This window comes from Stomoxys calcitrans, chromosome 1, assembly GCF_963082655.1.
Source record: "Stomoxys calcitrans chromosome 1, idStoCalc2.1, whole genome shotgun sequence".
NCBI lineage: Eukaryota > Metazoa > Arthropoda > Insecta > Diptera > Muscidae > Stomoxys > Stomoxys calcitrans.
The window spans coordinates 187,171,798-187,199,470 of record NC_081552.1 but is presented as its reverse complement, the minus strand read 5'-3'; the positions used below and the strand labels follow the sequence as shown (position 1 = coordinate 187,199,470).

Below are 27,673 nucleotides of genomic sequence, written 5' to 3'. Positions count from 1 at the left end.
AAATTGTGTTAAAACACTTTAAACTGAACCCTCATGATATTCGCAGTGCATGCGAATGAAACCAAGATTTTCATTTGCTTTGTCTAATATTTTTTTTTTGTTAAAATCTTTAAATTCCAATTTATATTTTTGTTATTGTTGCGTTTTGATTAAACAAGAAAAAAAAACATAAATCAATTTGTAGAGGTAACCAAAAGGTTTTGGTAGGGTATACTTCCCCTACATGTATCCATGGATACCTATAAGATTCGATCGTAAAATCTTTTAAATTTTCTATCAAAGAAATTATAATGAAGTTCTAGTAGCATATCAAAAAGCAAAACCAAATTTAATTCCTACTCTCACAGCTAGCTCTCTACAAGTCTCTCACTAAGAAGAGAAAACATCACCTGATCCAGTTTGTGTTTGGAGGCCTTCATCATGACCGGAGTAAGGGGGTAAGCAAAAACCACAAAAATAAAACTCTTTATTTTATTCTTTCTTTCAATTTTGTTTTGCTTTGCTCTCTTATTTACAGAGATTTCGTAATGCGTGGGCGATTGCATTGATTTACATATTCATTTCTCTTGCTATAAAGAGCCAACTGGTTTTTTGTTGCTCTTGCTCTTGTAATGTGTTGAGTCTATCTATTTGATGTTTTTTTTTTTCCACTGCAATGCAATCACCCAATGTCTTTATGATATCTCAGTGAGATTGTTTTTTTCCTATTCGTTTGCCTACATACATTCATTCATAACTTTGAACCGTACCTTTCGATTGATAAATGTTAAATTAACCCATGGTGGGTCATATTATTGAATTATGTATTTGAAAGTTTTCTTATCTAAATTAAATTTATATCAATTTGCTTTGTCGTCATGAAATATTTTCAAAGCGCAAACATTAAATTTATGTATTATATTGGTGAATACATTGGGTAGGCATAATATTATTTTTCTAAAATTTAAGTTAATCTATCAGTTTTTTTTTATGAATTTATTATATATGTAATATGTCTTAAATAAAAAAAAGTAATTATAATCAATTTATGATGAAATTCTAAATCTCCTAGACGTATTCTTGCAAAAAATGGGTTAGCTGATCTGGAGTGATCAGGTTACAGGGTTTCTACTATGATGTTATAATGCCAGTAGAATATAGGTAGGCGTGGGTTCTGAGGCATATACTCTCAACATCATCGGAGAGTATACAACTAAATCAGGCAACGACTAATGTCAGTCACTTATATAATAAAATCTTGGTATTTTGTTTTGTGGGGTATTTTTTTATGTAATTTATCTTTCTGGTCCATTTTGGTTTTGATTTCATTTATTAAATAAACAGGGGAGTCTATAATAAGGATGTAATGAGAACATGGTTTGGGTATGAGAAGGACACGAACCCCCCACCCGACTGAAGCTAGGATATAAAAGGCTCCCATAGTCCTACCTCTTCCCAAGTCCCTGAATGCCACGATATTTTTTCAGAATATGCATTCTAATCGAATTTCGTTCGTGTACATTACAGAATTTGGCGCCCAACGTGGGGCCGAAAAAGTACTGACCTGGTCTTTTTTGGCTCTATTTTTATTTCACCATTTTTAGAGTTAATTTTTCATGAGAGGTCTCAAAGTTCCCTTATGGCAGGATATAGGATGTATGAATAGTTGTCAGGATCTTACTGGAATTTCAGCAGATTGGGGTTTACCTCGCTCTGGCCGACCGTTTGCCTTCTGTTAACTCTTTCATTATCCTTTAGAATGTTATAATGGAAATTTGGATTCTCGTATAGTTTTGAGTGCAATTTTGAATTTTTTAGGTAGTTGTAGACTCAGGTATCAGCGCCTGTGATCTTTCAGGATATCTTTTTTTCTGCAGTTGCGAAATAAAGACCACTGATCTACAGTTGAGGACAAGGAAATAGTTTCTCCTGGCTGGTGTGTCCAATTCCATAAGAATTTTTGAAATTTACTCTCAACTCCATAACCATGTTTTGAAATCTTTGTTAGTCGATATTTGCCTGAAACTCCTCTTCAGTGATACCCATAATTTAGCAAGAAACGTCATTTATCTAATTTATTGTGAAACATTAAACCGTGGTTTGCATTGAGTAATTCTGCAAATTATTATTTTTTGTACTGCTTATAACTTTTTTTGTTTCCCTTGAATCGCACTCGGAATCTAGATTCCGCGTTGATAGTTTTTAGATCGTGTTTGGGAATTCCAACTCGGATATAATTTTTTTTAAAATTTTCGCAAAGGTTACGATAAGGGTCTGATTTGACAATACCTATTGTTTTCGAATTTAGGCATCTGCTTTACGGTTGAATTTGGATAGTTTTATATATTTCATACCTTTGGCATGGCTGAGTCCAATCAGTCTCCACTACCGGAGGAGCCAGCTATGGCTGCTACAACCGATAATTCGTCCACACTTTGTCGTATTTGCAATGAATCAATGGACGAGGGTCATGATTGCCTTGTCATAAGCGAATGTTCTCATTCATTTCACAGATCGTGTATTGAGACATATTTAGCTACATCTTCAGCATGTCCAACATGTAATCGGTCTTGTCAACTTAACGAACTACGTGCGGTGAATTTTGTTCGAAAGCAGAACCAAGGCAATAAGGTTACCAATAAGGGAACAAGAGGCAGGGGAGCTATGTGTAAGTCTTATAATACACGTAGTCAAGCCCGTGCTTTATTCCATGAGGCTTTAAATCCGCCACTTAATGGGAACTCTGGTCCAAATAGAGATTTTCTACATACTCCAAATCGAAATGAATCCATAGCCGACCGAGTGAGTTTTGGTTTATCTCCTTCACCAAATATGACAAATGCTGCAAATCCGCCTTCGGCTGCTAATGCCATTGATTATAATCAAGTCGGTCATATCATTGAGACGACACTAACGCGCTTGCTTCAGAATAGCGAGATTTTTCGGCGTCTTCCAAATAGTGATAATCAGAATGCAACTTCTAATACTTCAGGGAGAGACGTAAACCAACCGAATAATATTCCTCCACATTCTAATTTAAATGGTAACCCCAGCCAACGAAATAATTTGCCTCCGCATTCCAATTTTAATGTCAATTTCCATCAATCGAATGAAATGCCAAATATGGGTTATAGAAACCCCTATAACAATAATTTCCAGGCTCCTTCGCAGAGTAATCATACTTCTTCTAATTTTCGTGCGTTTAATATGTCGCCAAACACCAATTTTTCTTCCAATTACAACAATATGCATGCGGAAAAGATAACCTCCATAATTAACAACTGGAACTTGAAATTTGATGGTTCTCCCAAAGGGTTAACCATTGAAGAATTTTTGTACCGAGTAAAGACCCTGACTAGAGATACTTTTAACAATGACTTTACGGTCATTTGTAGTAATTTAAACACTTTGTTGACAGGGAAAGCCCGTGAGTGGTACTGGCGATACCACAAACAGGTTAGTTCGATTACCTGGGACTCGTTTTGTGAAGCCATACTTAATCAGTATAAACAGCTCAAGTCATCGTTTGATTTAAGAGAGGAAATGCGAAGTAGGAAGCAAAAGCCAGGGGAATCGTATGATTCCTTCTTTGACGCCCTCTCTCTAATAGCTGATCGACTTTCTACTCCTATGTGTGAGGATGAACTGATAGAAATAATAGCAAGGAATTTACGCCCCGAAATTCGCCAAGACCTTTTATATGTTCCGATTCGTTCGTTGTCTCATCTGAGGAAGTTGGTTCAGATGAGGGAAAACTTTCTAAGTGACGAGTACGTCCGCCGGAACCTTGCCACGCGCAACATTAACCCTACTACTGCACCTCGTAGGTACGTCGCTCCACTTGAGGGTGACGAACCTGAGAATTTTGATCGTGCATCTAGTCCTTTAGTCGAGGCATTACACAAACCTGACCCGAGATGTTGGAATTGTGATAAAGTTGGCCACCATTGGCATGATTGCCTCGAAGATAGGACGGTATTCTGTTATGGTTGTGGTGCCAAGGCCACATATAAACCACAGTGTGCATCTTGTTTGTCTAGAAGCCAGAACGCTTCAAAAAACGGGAGACAAATAGGTCCTCACAAGGACCCCGCTTAAATGTTGGCTCTCAAACTGATTTTCAATTTAACCCTGACTTTCAATACAAATACTCTGATATGTCATGTCCTGCACCTACTATTACGGGTGATGACAAGGAGACCCCGATTACCATACTTCAAAGACCCAAAACTTTTTCGAATGATTTGGGCCTAGATTCGTCTCGTATTGTGCATCCCAGACTGCCTTTCCATAAAAGGTGGGAGATATATATACGGAAAAGGAATGAAATATTTAATGTTTGTAGTGTACATTTCCCCACACCGTACAGTCTCTAGATACCAAGGCAAATTTTTTATGGGAAAGCCATAACTGAACATCAGTGTACCATGTACCACAGAAAATAGTTTTTACGATCACTAGGAATTTCATGATATTTACCAATTGTCCACTTAGTTTTTACCTTCGGGGCCGATTGTTCTATAGCGTCTGCTTTGCCTTTATCCATAGCTTTTTTTTTTATTATACATGCCATTGTTTTTTTTTTTTTTATAGTCCATCATCCCATCGTCTGTACTCCAATAATTTCCATAGTTTTCCATCTGCTTTCAAATTCCTTCATTTAGATACATTTTGTATTAACGTCTTCAGATTATTATGGTTCTCAATCAGTTATAATTTTTTTTTTTTTTTTTGTATTTTCTTGTCAAAAATTTTATTAAAGTATGCACAGAAACGTTTGGTAAATTTTGATTAAATTGCTTTTGATTGTCTGTACATCTATGTTTACGAAAAAAGATCAATAGTAGATCGTATAACTGTCACAGTTATGAATCAAAAGATCAAAAGCAAGTCGAAATTTGTATCTTTTTATTTTGATCTGATATTCCGTTGCTTATAACATGACAGCATAGATGGTTTTGTGCTTGGCTAATGTTTGTCAAACATATCTGTGTGTCAGACAGATGGTTATGGAAAACTGTTAATTAGATATGAAATGCAAAATCACTTAGATGTTTTTTTTTAAAATCATTTTTTTTTTACGATTCAAACACCTTTTATTCATGGGTATATATCCGATATGCAAATTTTATCTGCGTACAATAGTCACCAGGTGAAATACCTAATGTTGCAACTTTGGCTCATCAGCCTAAAGGTGGCAACATGATTGGTTTATTTATCGATTTTTTTGTTGTTGGCAGAAATGTCAATTTGACCAAGATTTGAGGTGACGAACAGCAAATTTTGGTCACTAACTTCCTTTTTCAATAGACGTCCGAAGAGTTTGCATCGAAGTGCTCTTAAAAAAGTAATCTGTACGTAAAGTGACAATCACATCAGTTGAAAGTGAGAATTTTTCAAATTTTTCTACACCAAACGCAGTGCTACAAAACGGTTCCATTATTTCTATTGTAACCGAATAAACGATAATTCTATTTGGATTGCTATATTTGCAATCTGTTGCTCATACTCGGAATCCGTGGTACGAACAAAGTTTTATACCTACAGGATTTACGCTGCCCACCGGGTAGCGTGATTCCTCTTGTTCTTGCTGCCACCAGGACTTCTACCAGAGACATTTACGTGGATATACTTATTGAAATCATTATCAAGGTTAGTTGAGAAAGTGGCATTGTGAAAATCATATAAAAAGGTAATTAGTTTAATTTTTTTCAACTCCAGTATCAAGGTTATTTTTGGCAAAAACTCCTATTGGAACAATCATCTCTTCCCCTTTCCTACATGGTTCGACCTCACCTATGGCAAGTGCTGTGTGTAGCGTATGCCCAATTCCCGCCATTGGAATACTTTTGAATTCATAGAAATCCGCACCTATATGTATCTAGAACCGATGCACTGGCAGTGTTTCCCTGTATGAGCTGCTAGTGCAATAACAAGAAATCAACCCATCAATCTCCACATCTGAATGGCCGATGAGATTTAAAAAGAACTACCAAGTGAATAAACCAAGGCCTTAAACTCATGTTTTCAACAACCTAGACTACTATAGTTGTTTTTGTACTCCCACTGGCGTCGGCAGATGCGGCATTAGACATCATCAAATTACGCACATTTGCAGCACGAGTGATGTTGCATTAGTAATTACATGGGGAGCTTTTACCCAAGATGTCCCTTAGGCAATCGCTAAGCGACTAGCCAAAAACCTCGAATGCAACTATTTTTATTATACACCCTTTTTTTTATTGTTCATAAGAACAAAGGTATTACTTCTTTTCTTTTTTTTTATTTTTGTTTGTTTTGCTCTGAGTCAATCATAATTTGTGCTTTTAAGAGTTCAAAAAGTTAAAAAAAAAAAAATTAACAGGTAATTTAGGTCTTTGTAAGAGAACTCCATAACATAGCCACTCTTTTTACAGCAGCAGCCACCAAAAAGATTTTGCAGGAGGCCTTCTTCAGATCGAGACATTGGTGGTAAGTTTGTTCACAGCTCATCTGTTATCACTCTCTTATGTTTTCTCTTATTTGCCTCTTACATTGATTTACATTGATTATAACATGTAATGAGATCGTAGTCTCTGAATTATTAACTCGGAGAGAGATGTTATAAAGAAGAACTTGTATAACAGTTTGAGTTACTCTCATTTACTTGATCTCTCATTACTTGTTATATTAACAAAGAAAAACACAAAAAGGCACACAGCCGCACATACATAGCATGCAAAAGTCAATTTGTAAATTTTGATATATTTGTTTTTTTTTTTTTGTCTTTCTATTTTTTTTTTTTTTCGATATTCGCAAGCGTTTTGAAAAGATACTTTGCATACATTAACCCCTTAAGGGCCGTAACATTTTTTTTTGTAATATATTTTAATTTACTTTTTTTCTTGTAATTTATATTTGAATGAAGATTTTAATATTATGAATTATTAGCCTTTCATGCGTATTTTTTTTATTATGAATTTACAGAACATGAATTTTGTGTTGAATAAAATTATATTTGTATGCCAAGGAATGGCTTCGTAAATTGAACCAGATATGTTTTCCTGCTCAGTGAAGTGAAGAAGAGTATGTAAGTATGTTAGGGGTTCTGGTAATTGATAAAGCGCATACAGGACAATGGTTGGTGAGGGTATTGAAGCGCATTCTCACACGAACATCGGTGAGAATCTAAAAATGGAAAAGACGTGGATATCTTTGTAATTTGGTTAGATTTGTTTTCAATAATGACTAATTTGGGGCAGTTTTTTTTTTATTAGTCATTTTGGCCCACAGTAAAGTTTAATATAGTTTTTTTTTTTAAAGTTTTGTTTAAAAATAGGGAGTCTAAAATAATTTAATGTAATGGATAAAGATTTATGCGGAAAAGGACCGAACCTCCCCACCCGACTGATTGCTAGCAACTCAATGGCTCCCGCAGTCCTTCATCCAAGTAAATTCTACGGTGTTTAGAAAGACTGATTTTAAGAAAGGTACACCATATCCTTCGTGGACATTACATAAATTTGGCGCCCAACGTGGGGCCGAAAAGATGATAGTGCTCGTCCTTTTTGGCTCTTATATTTCAATTTATTAATTTTTTTTTATGATTTATAGATTTCATTTGTTTTGAGGTCCAATTGTCTCATGAACTTAGGATCTGTTTTTGCAAATAGTCGTAGATTTCTTTCTGGAATTTAGTATTTTGGCGTATTTTAAGACCGAATTAGCTAACCGATTGAAATTCTGCGACATTTTCGTAGAATCAAGAAACAAGGGCATGTAGAGAATTCGACTGAAATATTTTTTTTGTTGACTTCTTTAAAGTTGTTAATAGTTGAGCTATGTCACCAATACCCTCTCGACCATCAAGGACTTCATTAATTTAGCAGAATAGCAGTTTAGTGACCGTTGGTTTGAAAGGAAATATATTGGTTTAGAATATCCATTGGTTTGATCCTATTAGCCAGGTTTAAATGAGTTACCAAGATTCCATAGCCCAGTTTTGAGTCCTATATCTATTGTCTTTTCCAGCATTACATATTTCTTCTTCACCAACTTCACAATGTGGCAAGGAAACATATGCATAAATATATATATATACGTATTTTTTATAAAAAAATAATTCTTTTTTTATATACTATATATTTTGGTATAAAAATATATTTCCATTTATTCATATAAATATATTGAAGTATTTGTTTTAAGTATAATTATATTTTTACTTTGTTCGGAACAGGATTTAAATCGAATTGAATTTGATTTTGGTTTTGCATGAAGGAAAAAGTTTCAAAAAGTTTTGTGCATCAGAGTAGAGTAAATATCAGTTCCTTTTAGATATTTTTAAGACATTTCTTTGGGAATCATTTGTAAGTTCTTTTTAGGAGAAATTGTCAAGATGCCTGTGGAAAATTCCCCTCCACCTTCGTCTTCACGACCTCCGCCGGCTTCAACCTTACCACTTTTTTTTGAGCCTTCAGTGTGTAGTATCTGTAAGGAGATGACGATAGATGGTGATGATTGTCTTGTGTTAGGTGAATGCTTACACCCGTTTCATCGATCCTGTATCGAAACACATATAGCGACTTCCAATAGGTGTCCCACCTGCAAGAGAGTTTTCGAATCTAACGAGCTAAGACCAATAGTTATAGCGTCTAAGAGTATGCCTAAATCAAATGCCAATCGAGGCAAAGGTAGAGGAGCAATGTCAAATCATTACAATACTAGAAGCTCCGCTCGAAACTTATTTCATGATAACCCTAACACAAATCAGAATGAAAATTTGAATAATAATGGTGGTAAAACCACGACCCCTCGTCGAGATGCAGAGGTATCTCATCATACCTTTTCCCCAGATCGGAGTGCAAGTACCAGCGGTAATGGCAACAGCGATGATATAGAAAGAATTATAGAGGCTAGTTTAACGAAAATTCTACGGAATATGAATATTTTTCCAAGAGGTGGTAATACGAATGCAGGTGTTAGTGTAGATGGTCCCAACAGTAATACTAATTCACAATGTGTTGCTGCTCGACAGCATGATCAGGGAACGAATAATTTACCTTTCAGTTGCAATGTCAACAATCAGAATCGACAGCAGGTCTACTCTGGTAATCCTTTTTCAGGTCAAGTCCCATCGCATAGTTACTATAATTTTCAAGGTCAGGCAAATTCTTTACCAAATAGGTATTTTCCACAAGATAACAATAATTTACAAAGTCAAGCTTTTTTGAATATACCACCAAGATTTTCTGATGGTCAACCTTTTGGCAACAACGTACCTCAAAATGCTCAGAATCCCAATAGCTCAAATAGTTCAAATTTTTCCGGTAACATGCCATTAGATAAGATAACGTCAATCATCCAAAACTGGAATTTGAGATTTGATGGTTCCACAAATGGATTGAGTGTGGAAGAATTTTTATACCGATTAGGATCGCTTACGACCGACTATTTTAATGGCGATTATAGCGTCATTTGTAGGAATTTGAACAGCCTCCTTACAGGCAAAGCTAGAGACTGGTACTGGCGCTATCACAAGCAGGTCCAGGTAATTGAATGGAACTCGTTTTGTGATGCCCTCAGGAACCAGTACAGGGAATTTAGATCGTCGTTTGATATAAGGGAGGAAATTCGAGCCAGAAAACAAAAGCCGAACGAGACTTTTGACGCTTTCTTTGAGTCAATTTCAGCCATGATGGATAGACTTCCTAGGGCCATGTCAGAAGCCGAATTAATCGAAAATGTAGCTCGTAATCTTCGCCCAGATATTCGGCAGGACCTTCTTTATGTCCCGATCCATTCTATTTCTCATCTTCGTAGGCTTGTCCAAATGCGAGAAAATTTTTTTAGTGACGACTATGTTCGCAGGACTTTACCGAATCGTAGTGTTATTCCTTTTCAAACGCAGCGTCGAAATATAGCTGAAATAGATATAGAAGAACATAGGCCTGTTTTGAGTGATGACAGTTCAGAACAAGTCATTGAGGCTTTACAGAGGTCAGAGCAAATTTCGAATTGTTGGAATTGTGATGCAGTAGGACATCACTGGCAGGATTGTCTCCAAGAGCGAAGTGTCTTTTGCTATGGATGTGGGTCCAAAAATACCTACAGGCCTAATTGTATCAAGTGTGCCAATCGAAGACAGACTTCTTCAAAAAACTTGAAAAGTTTCGGTCCACAAGTGGACAAAACCCAGTAGATACCCCTGAATTAACTACTTGTTCCAATGGAGTTCAGAATAGAAATTATGAAACCCACGACTCTACCGATAACGACATTATTTCTGAGAGTTCAGAAAGATTTACAATTTTGGAACGGCCGATACAGGCAGACCCTGCAGATAGTGCCCCTATTTCTAGAATTTTATACCCAAAGTTGCCTTACCATGTACGATGGCAGCGATACTGTGCGAGACGCAATGCGATTTTTAATTCATCGGAGATATGTTCTGTGAACATCAGAAAACCGAAACGTTCCACAACTAGATTAAGAAAGTTCTTTAAGATGAGAAAGCTTTGTAAACGACTTGTTATTTCGACCATTGTTTCAAATCCAAAAGATTTACGGTATTATGCCAAAGTGTCTTTTCTAGGCTTTAAGGAGTACGGCTTAATAGACACTGGTGCAACCGTGAGTTGCATAGGATCTGATTTAGCATTGCAGGATTTCTCTAAGTTTCCCCATTTTGACAGAGTGAAATCGGTTGTGAATACTGCTGATGGTAGTCCACAACAAGTTTCTGGTTGGATAAGGGTCGATATTTCATTCAAGGATCAAACGAGACAACTTCGACTATTCATTATACCCAGTATTTCTCAGAGGCTTATCTTAGGGATCGACTTTTGTAAGATGTTCAATTTGATTCCAGATTTGATTGGTTCTGGTCACGTGATTACATCGAACTCTGCCATCGACGGCAAGGACCAGCCGTCTAATTTGAATTTTTCAGCCCTTTCTGATTGTGAATTGGTCGACAAAGGTCAATCGACCAACCCTGATGCGTACCCACTTACTGAGTCCCAACGTTGTCAGTTACAAACTGTGATAGATTTGTTTCCGAACTTTGAAACCAGGGGATTAGGTCGAACTAGTCTTCTTAAGCATACGATTAACGTAGGATCTGCCCAACCCATCAAACAAAGGTTTTACCCTGTATCTCCTGCAGTGGAAAAACTAATGTTTGCTGAGATAGACAGGATGCTACAATTAGGAGTTATAGAACCCTCAAACTCATCATGGAGTTCTCCGATGAGATTAGTCGTGAAACCCAATAAAGTTAGGCTTTGCCTTGACGCCCGCAAGTTGAATTCTGTTACGGAAAAGGATGCATATCCTTTACCGAACATTGAGGGCATATTTGCACGATTACCGAAGGCCAATATTATATCCAAATTGGATTTAAAAGACGCCTTTTGGCAGATCGGTTTGGATGAGAAGTCGAGACACTTGACTGCGTTTACAGTCCCGGGAAGGCCTCTGTATCAGTTTGTGGTCATGCCATTCGGGTTGTGTAACGCAGCTCAAACCATGTGTCGTCTCATGGACGAAATAATTCCACCCGATCTCCGCCATAGCGTTTTTGGATATTTAGACGACTTGGTGATTGTCTCAGAGGACTTTCCAACTCATCTCGAGATTTTAATGAGGATTTCCGGTCAATTTCGTAAGGCGAACCTTACATTGAATGTCTCGAAAAGCCATTTTTGTGTAACGAGAGTGAATTATCTCGGTTACATCATTGGAAATGGTGGTATTATGACCGATAATGATAAGATTGTTGCTATAACGCAGTGGCCAGTTCCCAGGAACCTAAAGCAGGTCCGCGGGTTTCTCGGTTTAGCGGGCTGGTATAGGAGATTTATCCAGCATTTCTCCACTGAAGTATCTCCGATCACGGACATCGTTTCCACAAAGAAAAAGTTTTTCTGGACCGATGCTGCCCAAAAAGCTTTTGAACGGATTAAAGTTTTATTGACCACGGCACCTGTGCTAACCAACCCGGATTTTACGAGAAAGTTTTATCTCCACTGCGACGCTAGTGATTATGGCATTGGGGCAGTTTTGGTTCAGCTAGATGACGAAGGTCATGAAAAGCCCATTGCCTATATGAGCAAAAAGCTGAACTCTGCCCAGCGTAATTACAGCGTCACAGAGAGAGAATGCCTGGCGGCAATAGAAGCGATCAAGAAATTTCGTTGTTACTTGGAACTGCAAGAGTTCGAAGTAATAACAGATCACTCAAGTTTGCTATGGCTTATGCGGCAACCAGACCTGACCGGCCGATTAGCTCGATGGGTTTTTAAGCTGCAAAGCTATAAATTCACCATAAGCCATAGGAAAGGGAAGGATAATGTTGTCCCTGACGCCCTCTCAAGGATACCCGGGGAAATTTCCGGCCTGGAATGGACTGAGCCAGAAGTCGATTTAGATTCGCCCTTCTTCGATGACGAAGATTATAGAAGTCTTAAGGATAGAGTTACCCAGAGTCAGGCGAAGTTCCCTGATGTTAAGGTAGTAGACAGATATGTGTACTACCGGACGCGACATTACACAGGGGATGAAATTCAGGAACAGGAAGCCTGGAAGTTATGGATTCCTGTCAGGTTGAGGAGGAAGACAATTTCAGTGGCCCATGATACTCCGGTAAATGCCCATGGAGGCATGCACAAGACTCTTCAACTTTTGCGAAGACATTTCTTTTGGCCTGGTATGGTCACAGATGTTAGGAAGTATGTCAGAGAGTGTGGGATCTGTAAAAGGACCAAATCGCCAAACATGGTAATGAAACCGCCAATGGTGAATCCCTCTTTATCCACTCGTCCTTTCCAGAGGCTATATATTGATATACTTGGACCATATCCTCGCAGCAAAACCGGCTTTATTGGTCTTCTGATCGTCCTCGATCATTTGACAAAGTATCACTGGCTTTGTCCACTGCGAAAATTTACTTCTGCAGCCATTCAGGATTTTCTTCAAGGCAATATCTTCCATATGTACGGTGTACCCGAGACGATTATTAGCGACAACGGAAGTCAGTTCCGCGCAAATGACCTTAATGCGTTTTTTACTTCCTTAGGTATTAACCATGTCTATACAGCTCTTTATTCCCCCCAGGCTAATGCTTCGGAAAGGGTCAACAGATCCCTTATCGCTGGCATTAGGGCTTACCTCAAACACGACCACAGACAATGGGATGAAAATTTATCTGCAGTAAGTTGTGCACTACGAAACTCATATCACCAGTCTATTGATTGTTCACCCTTCCATGCACTTTTTGGGTTTGATATGATTACGCACGCGTCCACTTATGACCTTTTGAGGAAATTGAATCTCCTGAATGAACCCTCTGTTAGATTGTCACATGACGACGACTTGCAATTGATAAGACAGGATCTGAAGAAGCATATTAAGGAGGCTTTTGAGAAAAATCAAAAGCAATATAACTTGCGTGTTCGTCAACAGACATTTACGGTCGGACAGGAGGTCTACAGACGCAATTTTGCGCAAAGTAATATGGAGAGGCATTTCAATTCGAAATTAGCTCCAGTATTCTTAAAGGCTAAGGTCAGGGAGAAACTAGGAAGCCACTATTACATTCTTGAGGACCTTAATGGGAGATTAGCTGGCACTTTCCACGCAAAGGACATTCGCACATAATCGTCCTATTTCCAATTAATTCGCCTTCACAAATGAGCGAATTACTTGGTTTTGTAGTGTACATTTCCCCACACCGTACAGTCTCTAGATACCAAGGCAAATTTTTTATGGGAAAGCCATAACTGAACATCAGTGTACCATGTACCACAGAAAATAGTTTTTACGATCACTAGGAATTTCATGATATTTACCAATTGTCCACTTAGTTTTTACCTTCGGGGCCGATTGTTCTATAGCGTCTGCTTTGCCTTTATCCATAGCTTTTTTTTTTTATTATACATGCCATTGTTTTTTTTTTTTTATAGTCCATCATCCCATCGTCTGTACTCCAATAATTTCCATAGTTTTCCATCTGCTTTCAAATTCCTTCATTTAGATACATTTTGTATTAACGTCTTCAGATTATTATGGTTCTCAATCAGTTATAATTTTTTTTTTTTTTTTTGTATTTTCTTGTCAAAAATTTTATTAAAGTATGCACAGAAACGTTTGGTAAATTTTGATTAAATTGCTTTTGATTGTCTGTACATCTATGTTTACGAAAAAAGATCAATAGTAGATCGTATAACTGTCACAGTTATGAATCAAAAGATCAAAAGCAAGTCGAAATTTGTATCTTTTTATTTTGATCTGATATTCCGTTGCTTATAACATGACAGCATAGATGGTTTTGTGCTTGGCTAATGTTTGTCAAACATATCTGTGTGTCAGACAGATGGTTATGGAAAACTGTTAATTAGATATGAAATGCAAAATCACTTAGATGTTTTTTTTTAAAATCATTTTTTTTTTACGATTCAAACACCTTTTATTCATGGGTATATATCCGATATGCAAATTTTATCTGCGTACAATAGTCACCAGGTGAAATACCTAATGTTGCAACTTTGGCTCATCAGCCTAAAGGTGGCAACATGATTGGTTTATTTATCGATTTTTTTGTTGTTGGCAGAAATGTCAATTTGACCAAGATTTGAGGTGACGAACAGCAAATTTTGGTCACTAACTTCCTTTTTCAATAGACGTCCGAAGAGTTTGCATCGAAGTGCTCTTAAAAAAGTAATCTGTACGTAAAGTGACAATCACATCAGTTGAAAGTGAGAATTTTTCAAATTTTTCTACACCAAACGCAGTGCTACAAAACGGTTCCATTATTTCTATTGTAACCGAATAAACGATAATTCTATTTGGATTGCTATATTTGCAATCTGTTGCTCATACTCGGAATCCGTGGTACGAACAAAGTTTTATACCTACAGGATTTACGCTGCCCACCGGGTAGCGTGATTCCTCTTGTTCTTGCTGCCACCAGGACTTCTACCAGAGACATTTACGTGGATATACCTATTGAAATCATTATCAAGGTTAGTTGAGAAAGTGGCATTGTGAAAATCATATAAAAAGGTAATTAGTTTAATTTTTTTCAACTCCAGTATCAAGGTTATTTTTGGCAAAAACTCCTATTGGAACAATCATCTCTTCCCCTTTCCTACATGGTTCGACCTCACCTATGGCAAGTGCTGTGTGTAGCGTATGCCCAATTCCCGCCATTGGAATACTTTTGAATTCATAGAAATCCGCACCTATATGTATCTAGAACCGATGCACTGGCAGTGTTTCCCTGTATGAGCTGCTAGTGCAATAACAAGAAATCAACCCATCAATCTCCACATCTGAATGGCCGATGAGATTTAAAAAGAACTACCAAGTGAATAAACCAAGGCCTTAAACTCATGTTTTCAACAACCTAGACTACTATAGTTGTTTTTGTACTCCCACTGGCGTCGGCAGATGCGGCATTAGACATCATCAAATTACGCACATTTGCAGCACGAGTGATGTTGCATTAGTAATTACATGGGGAGCTTTTACCCAAGATGTCCCTTAGGCAATCGCTAAGCGACTAGCCAAAAACCTCGAATGCAACTATTTTTATTATACACCCTTTTTTTTATTGTTCATAAGAACAAAGGTATTACTTCTTTTCTTTTTTTTATTTTTGTTTGTTTTGCTCTGAGTCAATCATAATTTGTGCTTTTAAGAGTTCAAAAAGTTAAAAAAAAAAAAATTAACAGGTAATTTAGGTCTTTGTAAGAGAACTCCATAACATAGCCACTCTTTTTACAGCAGCAGCCACCAAAAAGATTTTGCAGGAGGCCTTCTTCAGATCGAGACATTGGTGGTAAGTTTGTTCACAGCTCATCTGTTATCACTCTCTTATGTTTTCTCTTATTTGCCTCTTACATTGATTTACATTGATTATAACATGTAATGAGATCGTAGTCTCTGAATTATTAACTCGGAGAGAGATGTTATAAAGAAGAACTTGTATAACAGTTTGAGTTACTCTCATTTACTTGATCTCTCATTACTTGTTATATTAACAAAGAAAAACACAAAAAGGCACACAGCCGCACATACATAGCATGCAAAAGTCAATTTGTAAATTTTGATATATTTGTTTTTTTTTTTTTGTCTTTCTATTTTTTTTTTTTTTCGATATTCGCAAGCGTTTTGAAAAGATACTTTGCATACATTAACCCCTTAAGGGCCGTAACATTTTTTTTTGTAATATATTTTAATTTACTTTTTTTCTTGTAATTTATATTTGAATGAAGATTTTAATATTATGAATTATTAGCCTTTCATGCGTATTTTTTTTATTATGAATTTACAGAACATGAATTTTGTGTTGAATAAAATTATATTTGTATGCCAAGGAATGGCTTCGTAAATTGAACCAGATATGTTTTCCTGCTCAGTGAAGTGAAGAAGAGTATGTAAGTATGTTAGGGGTTCTGGTAATTGATAAAGCGCATACAGGACAATGGTTGGTGAGGGTATTGAAGCGCATTCTCACACGAACATCGGTGAGAATCTAAAAATGGAAAAGACGTGGATATCTTTGTAATTTGGTTAGATTTGTTTTCAATAATGACTAATTTGGGGCAGTTTTTTTTTATTAGTCATTTTGGCCCACAGTAAAGTTTAATATAGTTTTTTTTTTTAAAGTTTTGTTTAAAAATAGGGAGTCTAAAATAATTTAATGTAATGGATAAAGATTTATGCGGAAAAGGACCGAACCTCCCCACCCGACTGATTGCTAGCAACTCAATGGCTCCCGCAGTCCTTCATCCAAGTAAATTCTACGGTGTTTAGAAAGACTGATTTTAAGAAAGGTACACCATATCCTTCGTGGACATTACATGTTTCATCGATTTGTCATCTTTCCAGGCCTAAGAGGTCAACTGTTCGTCTACGAAATTTTTTCAAAGTTAGGAAACTTTGTCGTAATATTCGTGTCTCTACGATCGTTTCCAACCCAAAGGATATGCGTTACTACGCGAAAGTATCCTTCCTGGATTTTGAAGAGTACGGACTGCTGGATACTGGGGCGAATATTAGTTGCATTGGAGGCAACCTTGCTCAGAAAGATTTTTCGAAATATTCGAATTTTAGAGCCGCTCGATCACACGCTAGAACAGCAGATGGTAGTACCCAAAATGTGTTAGGGTGGATCGACGTAGAGGTGACATTTAGAGGTAGCACCAGATGCCTTAGATTTTTAATAATTCCATCTATTACCCAAAATCTGATCCTCGGTATCGATTTTTGGAAATCTTTCGATCTTATTCGAAACTTGATTTGTACGTCTGACATTATCGCTTTGAATGATAATGGCCCAAGTTCCCCAAATCTGTCGGCCGTCGATATTTCAAGTGACGAGGAGGTTAAGGACTCATCGAATGATATATTTTTTCGATTGTCGGCCCATGAGAGACAACAGCTAGATGCTGTTATTAAGTTGTTTCCCAATTTCGAAGTACAAGGTCTAGGGAGAACAGACTTAATAAAACATTCTATCGATGTAGGCAATGCGGCACCCATAAAGCAACGATTTTACCCGGTTTCACCCGCAGTAGAACGGTTGATGTTCACGGAGATAGACAGGATGCTGGAGTTAGGCGTTATTGAGCCATCCACAAGTGCTTGGAGTTCTCCTATGAGACTTGTGGTAAAGCCAAACAAAGTTCGACTTTGCTTGGATGCTCGTAGGCTGAACGCCGTGACAAGGAAAGACGCCTACCCACTTCCCAATGTCGAGGGAATTCTGTCCAGGCTTCCTAAGGCCAATATAATTTCGAAACTGGACCTGAAAGATGCATTCTGGCAGGTTGGTTTGGACGACGAGTCGAAAGCGTTGACGGCATTCACAGTCCCAGGAAGGCCGCTATATCAATTTGTAGTTATGCCTTTTGGGCTGTGCAATGCCCCACAGACGATGTGTCGCTTGATGGACGAACTTATTCCACCAGACCTTCGACATTCAGTTTTCGGTTACTTGGATGACCTGATTATAGTATCCGAAGATTTTGCGGCACATCTGGAGGTCCTCAAGCGCATATCTTTTCAATTCCGCAAGGCCAACCTCACTCTTAATATATCCAAGAGTAAATTCTGCGTTACAAGCGTGAATTACTTGGGATACATTATTGGTAATGGTGGTATTACCACGGATCCTGAGAAGATTTCTGCAATTATGAATTGGCCAGTACCAAGGAACTTGAAACAAGTTCGCGGGTTTCTCGGCTTAGCTGGCTGGTATCGCCGATTTTTACAGAACTTCTCATCAGAGACGTTTGCTATCACCGAGGTGCTTTCGACGAAAAAGAAGTTCCAATGGACCCCAGAGGCGCAGGTTGCATTTGATAGGGTGAAAACCTTGTTGACTTCAGCCCCAGTGCTGACCAACCCCGATTTCTCGAAGAAATTTTATCTTCATTGCGATGCGAGTGACTTCGGGATTGGCGCAGTCTTGGTGCAGCATGACGAGGATGGCAATGAAAGGCCAATTGCTTTTATGAGCCGCAAACTAAACACTTCTCAACGTAACTATAGTGTTACGGAAAGAGAATGTTTAGCGGCCATAGAAGCAATTAAAAAGTTCCGATGCTATTTGGAACTGCAGGAATTCGAGGTGGTCACTGACCACTCCAGTTTGTTATGGCTAATGAGGCAGCCCGACTTGAGCGGACGGCTGGCCCGCTGGGTGTTCAAACTTCAGCCTTATAAGTTTTCCATCAGTCATAGAAAGGGGAGTGATCATGTGGTCCCCGACGCCTTGTCCCGCATTCCCGAAGAGGAAGTCTGTGCTCTGGAGATCACTGAACCTGGCATTGACCTAGCATCTCCACATTTTGATGACGACGAGGAATATCAAGACTTGAAGAGACGTGTGAGGCAAGAAGAAGAGAAGTATCCTGATATAACTGTTATGGATAGGTTTGTGTACTTTCGTACAGAACATTATTCAGGGGATGAGGCCCAAGAAAATCAGTCCTGGAAACTTTGGGTTCCATCAAAGCTTCAGGCTGACACTATCGCAAGGGCCCATGATGTACCCGTGGCTGCACACGGCGGAATGGCCAAAACCCTTGAATTGCTAAGACGGACATTTTATTGGCCTGGTATGGTACGTGATGTCCGCGACTATATTCGTAACTGCGAAACCTGTAAGACGACGAAAGCCCCGAACGTTGTGTTGAAACCTCCAATGGGTAGTTTAGTCCAAACATCTCGTCCATTCCAGCGCCTCTATATTGACATTTTAGGTCCATATCCTAGAAGCAAGTCAGGACATATAGGGCTGTTGATCGTTTTGGATCATTTATCCAAGTTCCATTGGATTTGTCCCTTGCGCAAATTTACAGCCTCTGCCATCCAGGACTATCTGCAGAAACACATATTCCATGTCTATGGTGTCCCCGAAATTATAGTGAGTGACAACGGAAGTCAGTTCCGTTCGAACGAACTCAACGCCTTTTTTACGTCTTTTGGGATAAGGCATATTTACACCGCATTATACTCACCTCAATCGAATGCCTCTGAGCGTGTAAATCGTTCACTGATTGCAGGAATTCGAGCGTATCTTAAGAAAGATCACAAACAATGGGATCTGAACTTGACCGCCATTAGTTGTGCCCTACGTAACACTTTCCACCAGTCGATCAAATGTTCCCCCTATCACGCCCTTTACGGGTTCGATATGGTTACCCACGCATCGTCGTACGAGCTGATGAGGAAGCTGAGTCTGTTGGACGAACCCAATATGAAACTCCACCGGGATGACCAACTTCAGATTATCCGCCAAGATTTGCGCAGGCACATTAAGGAGGCCTACGAGAAGAATCAGGGTGCGTACAATCTTCGAACAAGACCCAGGGTGTTTGACGTTGGACAGACTGTATTCCGTCGAAATTTTGCTCAAAGCAATTTTGAGAAAAGTTTCAACGCAAAATTGTCTCCTGTGTTTATCAAGGCCAAGGTGAGGGAAAAGTTAGGCAACCACTATTACGTCTTGGAAGACGACGATGGTGGACATACAGGAACTTACCACGCTAAGGACATAAGGACCTGATCTGACGTCCTGGTTCCGTCTAATTCATTTCCAGGCTGTCATGAATTATCAGGTTTGTAGTGGACGTTTTCTCAGAACTTTCAATGACATAAGGAAATTAGCACACACATTTGCATGAATTTTTTTTTGCCACCGCACTTTTATTGTAAAAATTTCCATTTAACTTTTGGTGACATTAATTAAAAGCTGGACCCAAGTTATTCCATTTATTTGGTTGAATTCTGCTTCAATTTAGAATTTTGGCATTCCATTTTATAATTTTAGCTTTATTTTCTCCTCTTAGAACCTGTGAATTATTATGGGTCATTAGTTTCCTTTTTAAACGAAGAGAAAATATACTTACCAAAGTCAGGCCAACTTAATATGTTGGGAAATGATACATTTCTATGTCCATTAACTTCATATTCACAAGCCTTTATCCGTGGCACGCCTCTGAAAACAATTGAAATGGACAAATTTCAATAACGATCTAAAATAGACTTAAAACTCACCAGAACATACGGCGAACCTTCTTTTTTTTTTTGTTGGTGTCAATTCTTTTTATTGCGATGTGTCCAGTTAGGCCTCATGACAATGTTTTTATTTTGTTCTGTTTTGATCACTGTCAATCCATTTTATTGACTCCCTTTGACGTCATTCAACTGGTTTGTACAGTACCCATAGTGGTGAGGTTCTTGTTGAGATTGCATTGCCAATTTCGATTTAAATTTTGATTGAATAATTATATATAATTCGGGTTAGATAAAACAAAATAATGACGTTTATCGTATTAAAAGGGCAATGATTTTAAAGGCGGCAGTGTAATTTACTTTTTCTGCTATGAAGCAATTATATGAAAAATCGTACCAAAATTGGTAACAAAATATCGATTTCTGCATTTAGACAACAGTCTAGCAGATTTGACATTTTATTTTCTACATATCGCTTCCTACGCCAATATTAGGTAGGAATATCCCCAGCTGAACATTGCAACTTCCTTCTTGTTCTAACCTTCGAAGTGGAAAGACATTAAATTTCTTTGGAAATAATTTAATTTTTCCTAGCCATCGGTCCATACCTAGAATTAAATTTTCCAGCGGTGAGTTTCATCATGAAATCTATTAATGTTTTTTCATTAATTTTAATGACAATAAAAACCTTCGATTGACAGGCAAAACGTGGTACATTTTTATCGGAAAGTACAAGCCTTTCAAACGCTGGTTTTGTGAATATACCACCAAATATTGCAGTGATAGAGGGCGATTTATTGAGCGTTTCCTAGAGGAAGTGACCAAATTGCACCTACGCGTTTGTATCGGGTTTCCTCTCCTGGCAAGATTTTCTTGGAATCCGCTCCAACTTGGCAGACCCTCGTCCCTGTAATTGAAGGCTGGGGACATTACACCCTGATAGCAGCTTTTTGCTGTAGCGACCCCATTATATGTCCAGAGGTGCCTTCCAAAGCTTACTGACAGCCTGGACGTTCCAGCGAACCAAGCAGATATTCAAGTACCAGCAAAAGTGCCCCCTTTGTGAAACAACCAACCCAAAGTGCTTTATTGGGATTTATGTGAAAACATTTACATTTGCTTAAACAAGATCGCTACATAAAATTTGTTCGCATTTAAAGAGAGATATGGGGTTTGCCCACAAAGCTCTTATTAATTAACTAAAGAAATTGTGTTAAAACACTTTAAACTGAACCCTCATGATATTCGCAGTGCATGCGAATGAAACCAAGATTTTCATTTGCTTTGTCTAATATTTTTTTTTTGTTAAAATCTTTAAATTCCAATTTATATTTTTGTTATTGTTGCGTTTTGATTAAACAAGAAAAAAAAACATAAATCAATTTGTAGAGGTAACCAAAAGGTTTTGGTAGGGTATACTTCCCCTACATGTATCCATGGATACCTATAAGATTCGATCGTAAAATCTTTTAAATTTTCTATCAAAGAAATTATAATGAAGTTCTAGTAGCATATCAAAAAGCAAAACCAAATTTAATTCCTACTCTCACAGCTAGCTCTCTACAAGTCTCTCACTAAGAAGAGAAAACATCACCTGATCCAGTTTGTGTTTGGAGGCCTTCATCATGACCGGAGTAAGGGGGTAAGCAAAAACCACAAAAATAAAACTCTTTATTTTATTCTTTCTTTCAATTTTGTTTTGCTTTGCTCTCTTATTTACAGAGATTTCGTAATGCGTGGGCGATTGCATTGATTTACATATTCATTTCTCTTGCTATAAAGAGCCAACTGGTTTTTTGTTGCTCTTGCTCTTGTAATGTGTTGAGTCTATCTATTTGATGTTTTTTTTTTTCCACTGCAATGCAATCACCCAATGTCTTTATGATATCTCAGTGAGATTGTTTTTTTCCTATTCGTTTGCCTACATACATTCATTCATAACTTTGAACCGTACCTTTCGATTGATAAATGTTAAATTAACCCATGGTGGGTCATATTATTGAATTATGTATTTGAAAGTTTTCTTATCTAAATTAAATTTATATCAATTTGCTTTGTCGTCATGAAATATTTTCAAAGCGCAAACATTAAATTTATGTATTATATTGGTGAATACATTGGGTAGGCATAATATTATTTTTCTAAAATTTAAGTTAATCTATCAGTTTTTTTTTATGAATTTATTATATATGTAATATGTCTTAAATAAAAAAAAGTAATTATAATCAATTTATGATGAAATTCTAAATCTCCTAGACGTATTCTTGCAAAAAATGGGTTAGCTGATCTGGAGTGATCAGGTTACAGGGTTTCTACTATGATGTTATAATGCCAGTAGAATATAGGTAGGCGTGGGTTCTGAGGCATATACTCTCAACATCATCGGAGAGTATACAACTAAATCAGGCAACGACTAATGTCAGTCACTTATATAATAAAATCTTGGTATTTTGTTTTGTGGGGTATTTTTTTATGTAATTTATCTTTCTGGTCCATTTTGGTTTTGATTTCATTTATTAAATAAACAGGGGAGTCTATAATAAGGATGTAATGAGAACATGGTTTGGGTATGAGAAGGACACGAACCCCCCACCCGACTGAAGCTAGGATATAAAAGGCTCCCATAGTCCTACCTCTTCCCAAGTCCCTGAATGCCACGATATTTTTTCAGAATATGCATTCTAATCGAATTTCGTTCGTGTACATTACAAGTGTTATCGGAGATTTCTAAAATCTTCGATCCAGCAGGCTGGCTAGCCCCCATTATAGTCCTGACCAAGATACTCATGCGAAAAATTTGGTTGTCTAATGTTGGTTGGGACGAATCCATTAATTCCGATTGCCTGCATGACTGGAAACGTTTCCTTAGCAGTTATTCATTGATAGACACCATTCAATTACCGAGATGGCTCTCATATTCCCCTTCCTGTCATGTTCAGTTCCATGCCTTCTGCGATGCATCGGAGAATGCATATGCGACAGTGATATACACCAGAATTCTTCTGGAGGACGACTCCGTTTATGTAGCACTATTAACCTCCAAGTCCAAAGTTGCTCCAGTCAATACGCTTTCCATACCCCGTCTGGAACTCTGCGGAGCCACACTTTTAGCTGAGTTAGTTGATTCTGTCATTCCATCCATGCACCTTCCAAGCTATGAAATATACAAGTGGACAGACTCTACTATAGTCCTGGCATGGCTTCGAAAGCCTTCATGTTATTGGAAAGTGTTTGTAGCGAACCGAGTATCTACAATTACCGAACTAGTTGGAATCGACAATTGGTTCCACGTTGAGTCTGAATCGAATCCAGCAGATTTAGTTAGTAGGGGAGTCTACCCCGAAGATCTAGTCGCCTGCAACCTTTAGTGGAATGGACCGCAATGGCTGCAGTTATCGCCAGAATTTTGGCCCGTAACTTCAGATACCGCCATGGATACACAACTGGAACAGAAACCAATAGCTGCCCATATTTCCATACTGCCAGAAGAACCTGATCTTCTGGAACGTTTTTCCTCTTTTAATAGGGCAATTCAGGTTCTCTGTTACATTTTTCGTTTTTTCCATCGGACACATCCAAATCACCGGCAGTGCAAACAATTTACTTCAACACTTTTGACTGCCTCAGAAGTGACTCATGTGAAAAGACGTCTTATAACCTTAGCTCAAACCAGACACTTTCCTGAGATTTTTAAGGCTATAGAGAAAAAGGTAGACATTCCTAAGACATGCAAGATTATTAGCCTCAATCCTTTCTTGGACAAAGACGGGATAATAAGGGCATTCGGCCGGCTCGCTTATTCGCCGTCTTTAAGCTATGATGAAAGGTATCCAATTATATTGCCATACAATTGCCAGTTCAGCCGTTTACTGGTTTGTTTTACCCACAAAATCTCCTTGCACGGGGGCAATCAGCTAGTGCTAAATTTAATTCGCCTTCAATATTGGATACCAAAACTAAAAAATTTAATAAAGAGCCTTATTCATAAATGCAAAGAATGTATTGTCCACAAGAAGAAAGTCCAAACTCAGCTTATGGCCGCTCTACCCCCAGAAAGGACCCTGCTTCGGCGACCGTTTCACTGTACGGGCATCGATTTTGCTGGGCCCTTCGATATTAGAAGTTTCAGCGGGAGAGGAGTCAAAACAACGAAAGGTTACACCTGCGTTTTTGTTTGCTTCGCAACGAAAGCGATTCATTTGGAAGCAGTATCTTCCTTATCCACTGACGCCTTCCTTGCCGCCTTTGATCGGTTCATTTCAAGACGAGGGTGCCCTTTGCACGTTTATTCCGATAATGGAACCAACTTTCAAGGTGCATCCAAACAAATTGAAAAACAGTTCTTAGTAGCTGCCAAATCCAACGTCCAATCCAAATATGTGCACCAAAATCTGTCCTGGCACTTTATCCCTCCTGGAGCCCCCCATATGGGAGGTCTTTGGGAAGCTGGAGTGAAAAGTTTCAAGACCCACTTCAAAAGGGTCTCACATAACTTTAACTACACCTTCGAAGAGTTTTCCACACTTCTTTCAAAAATCGAAGCGTGTCTTAACTCACGACCAATTTCCACCATGTCCGAAGACTCCACGGATCTTAACCCTCTTACTCCAGGACATTTTCTGACCGGGGGTCCGATTCTTGCATTACCGGAGCCTACCTTTGACATAGACCCAGAATCGGTTGTTAATCGATGGCAACGCGTTAAGGTTCAGCAACACCATTTCTGCCAACGCTGGAAAATGGAGTATTTAAAAGAATTACACAAGCGCTATAAGTGGCAGCATCCTAAAAAGGAAATTAAAATAGACTCAGTAGTCATTATTAAGGAAGAAAACCAGCCTCCAAATGAGTGGAGATTAGGTAGAGTAATCCATCTTTACCCAGGGAAAGATAATAGAACTCGAGTCGCAGATATTTATACGCAGAAGGGAACAGTCACCCGTCCAATCGTTAAACTGGTTTTGCTTCCCACTGAGTGATCTATATATACATATTTGTTTTTGTTTATCTTACGATTTTAATACTTATGTACAGCATGCCAAGAATAATTCAAAACCGTTCCATCACCCCAGAAGATCCAATGAAACCAAAAAAAATCTACCGATGCCACGTGTGTAAAAGAGTTCATCCCTTACGTAGTTGCAGCAGATTTCTCAATATGGATGTCCATCAGCGGAGGAAAGTCGTCCACCGTTTCAAATATTGCCTTAATTGTCTGGCTCATAAACACTCACGAGGTAAATGCTTAAGCCGCTCTGGATGTCATATATGCAAGCGCCAACACCATACTCTTTTACACCACCGCGGTTCCCAACAGTACAGTCGCTCCGAACATGCTTCAACATCTCAGTCAACGCACGCTATGCTACCACATCAAAGAATTACTGTACTACCCACGGCTATCATTAAAATTGCATGGAAAAACCGCTTATATCCAGTAAGGGCACTTATCGATACGGGTTCTGCTGTAAGCCGTATTGCAAAAGCCATTGTGACAAAACACCACTTACTGACCAGCCGCATGGGAGAGTCGGAAATGTGCCAAATTGTTTTTCGGGCTCATTCTGGAAACACCACCAAGATTTCAATGTGCGCTCGTGTTGATAACCGAATCTCCATGGTAACACCCATCTCAACGTTGTCAATGGCATTCAAAGAAAAATTTCTTAACTTGGTACTGGCAGACCCCGACTTTCTTAAAAGTAACCCGATTTCAATAGTCCTCGGGGCGGACATCTACCCTAAGCTCATACTCAGCGGTGTCATACCCACCGGCGAGGGATCTTTAATGGCGCAAAACTCAACACTCGGATGGCTAGTATCTGGCACTTGTGCAGCATAAAGTAAACATTAGCAAAGAAATACCCAGCAAACAACTTTATAATCATTATGTATTAATCTGTTCGAATACCGCAAAAATCCGAATTATGAATTATGATTTTTTATGCAAGTTCGATGAATTAATTTCTTATTTGATGGTACCCATCAAGGGGCCCGGAATGTTAACGTAGAAGAAGCCTATACGATTTTATAACTATAACCCTCATTAGATTGAAATGCAGAGGGCGTTCAAATGTATCGTTAAGTGCCATATTTACACTATCACCTATCTTAGCCTTTAAGAATATTATAAATAAAATGTTCACTTTGGATTCAACCTCGAACACAAGAACATTGGTAAGAGTTTCCTTTCCTCCAAGATTTTCCGCTTGTGGATAATTCGTAACTCCAATATTGTCTTCGACTTCTTGCATGACCATCTCTCCTCGAGATTTAATTGCAAGAAGTTATTTCGCTTCAGTTGCTTATGGTCGTGCTGTGATTTTAGTTCCATTTTTTCACCCCCCAAAGAGATCCAACATCCTACATATATTCACAGTGCATTTTTCGGGATGCATGGGCAGTTCTTGAACGGCTTCTGGTTGCTCTTCACTCCAAATGCGGCAATTTTGCTTATTTACGTAGCCATTCAACCAGAAATGAGCCTCATCGCTGAACGGTGAATGAACACATGTCGAACCGAACACTGATTTTGGTAATAAAATTCAATGATTTGCAAGCGTTGCTCGTTAGTAAGTCTATTTATGATGAAATGTCAAAGCATACTGAGCATCTTTCTCTTTGACACCATGTCTGAAATCCCACGTGATCTGTCAAATACTAATGCATGAAAATCCTAACCTCAAAAAAATCACCCTTTATATAAATATTCATGCAATTTTGAGTAATCATGAACAAAAATAAATAATCATTTTTATAGCCACCACCATACGATAGAGGTATTCTAATCTAGTCATCCGTTAGTAACACCACGAAATATTCGTTTAAGACCCCATAAAGTATATATATTTTAGATCATCTCGACGTTCTGAGTCGATCCAGCCAAGTCCGTCCGTCCGTTTGTCGAAATCACGATAGAGTTCGAACGCGTAAAGCTAGCAGCTTGAAATATTGCACAGATACATTGTATTGATATAGGTCGTTGAGGATTGCAAATGGGCCAAATCGGCTCAGATTCAGATATAGCTCCCATATCAACCGATCTCCCGATTTGACTTCTTGAGCCCCTGGAAGTCGCATTTTTGTCCGAAATGAAAATTTTCATTTAGTGTTCTGCTATGACTTTCAACAATTGTGGCAAGTACAGTCTAAATCGGTCTATAACCTGATATAGCTCCCATATAAACCGATC

The 27,673-nt window shown here is 38.3% G+C and overlaps 1 protein-coding gene and 1 long non-coding RNA gene across 2 annotated transcripts in view; one reads left to right on the top strand and one right to left on the bottom strand.

The window, feature by feature from the left end:
* LOC106088346 (uncharacterized) overlaps positions 1-27,673 on the top strand; it is a 331,585-nt gene that overhangs the window by 51,045 nt on the left and 252,867 nt on the right. The window lies entirely within an intron of this gene.
* Positions 20,148-20,779, bottom strand: LOC131994326 (uncharacterized). Its single transcript, XR_009396635.1, has 3 exons — positions 20,524-20,779; positions 20,376-20,464; positions 20,148-20,318 (listed from the first exon to the last, which is right to left on the bottom strand). It is a non-coding gene; the product is annotated as an uncharacterized LOC131994326 (long non-coding RNA).